A 1,767-nucleotide genomic window follows, 5' to 3' on the forward strand; every position below is an offset into this window, starting at 1 on the left:
TTCTTTCTTTCTTTCTTTCTTTCTTTCTTTCTTTCTTTCTTTCTTTCTTTCTTTTTGTATTTTTAGGGAAGGGTCTACAGGGTGTTCAGAGTCTCACTACTAGATCAGACTCCTAGTGACCCACCTGTTCACAGCCTCCCAAGAGCTTGGATTACAGGCATACACCACCATGTCCAGTCTCAGTTGCCATCTCAGTTGTGCATCCCGGGGGTGGAGTCAGCATAGCAGGCCTGGGGATTGAATCCCTGGCCCTTTCACCTGCTTGCAAGCACTTTAATCTGCTGAGCTATTTGGATGGCCCTTCTCCCTAGTGTAAGAACCTGAAAGAGTAAATAAAATCTGAAAGGTACAATAGATATAGTAAAAGGTAAAGAAATTGCTCAAAAGGAATAAACAATTGGGATAAGGAAAGGAGAAAAGGAAGAAACAAAAGCAAGAGGAAAAATCATATATGTGTATATTTGGGATAGCTAAGATGACTGTAATACTAATTTCTGTCAGTCTTATTTTTACCCATTTTACATGCTTATATCTGATATTCTGAGCAGCTACATTGAAGACAATAATGTATAATATAACAACAATTGTTGAATACCTATCATCTTGTTTGTTTTTTAAATTGTGCATTGTTTCTAATGTCTTACCTATTGTTTTTTCCTCTTTAAGATAAAAAATATAATATGATTTTAAAATTTTATTCCCCTATTGGTAATTTAACATATTTCTAGATTTTACAATATTATTAAAAAATTTGGCATGCGTTTCTAAAATTTATGAATCAAACTTTTTCATAATTAATAATACTTAATTTCTTAGGAAACCTCAAAACTGAGATTATTGGATCAATGGTCTTGAATATTTTGAAGACTATGTATTTCTAAAATGATTTCTAGCTCTCTTGGGACCCCTTCACCCTTCCGGAGCCAGCCCAAGCCCAGGTCCAGCGAGTGTGTGGGAGGTCTTCCCTGCTCCCCTGCACTTGCTGGTACCACACAGACCCAGGCCAGGCCTGACATACAGCCCTGGGGTGAAACTCGGCAGCTGAAGTCCCTGCACAGAGAGTAGGGGACAGAACAACCAGCTAATCCAGGAGCAGAATGTCTTGCCAGAGGGACACAATAGGTTCACTCCCAAGGGCTGAAGCACTCCCAAGAGCTGAGCACAATAGGCAGATCCAAGCTAGGCACAACTGGATGAATTTAAACTTTGTAGATCTGCACCAGAATATCAGTAGGTGCTAAGGTTATAACTGCACCAAAGCTACAACAAAGACCAGAGGACAGTGCTATACAAAATGACAAGAGAAAGAGCAAACTGCAATCTCATACCCAAAGCCCACCCATAACAAGTGCAGAGGACACTAGCACAGAAGAAATTGGGAACCACTCAGCTGAAATCACTAGCATCTGAAGTAAAGAAACAGCAGCAGAAAGGTATAGAGGAACTCAGAGCAGAAATAACCTCTGAAATAAAAAAGAAATATCTGAATTAATAGCATCTGAAGTAAAGAATCAAATGCAGAAAAATGGAGGAAATCAGATCAGAAATAATCTCTGTAGTAAAAGAATTAATAATTTCTTCTCAAGAAGACACTGATAAAAAATAGAAGAGATTAGAAAAATGATAGATTCCTTGAATGAGCAATACAGGAAAGAAATAGATCGCATGAAGCAGAATCAAAGAGATATAGAGAAACTTAAATTCTCTATCACAAGTTTGCAAAACCATTTGAGTGAAAGTGAAGACAGTTTCAGATCTTGAAGATGC

Source organism: Octodon degus, unplaced genomic scaffold (assembly GCF_000260255.1).
Source record: "Octodon degus isolate 3935 unplaced genomic scaffold, OctDeg1.0 scaffold00081, whole genome shotgun sequence".
In the NCBI taxonomy this organism is placed as follows: domain Eukaryota; kingdom Metazoa; phylum Chordata; class Mammalia; order Rodentia; family Octodontidae; genus Octodon; species Octodon degus.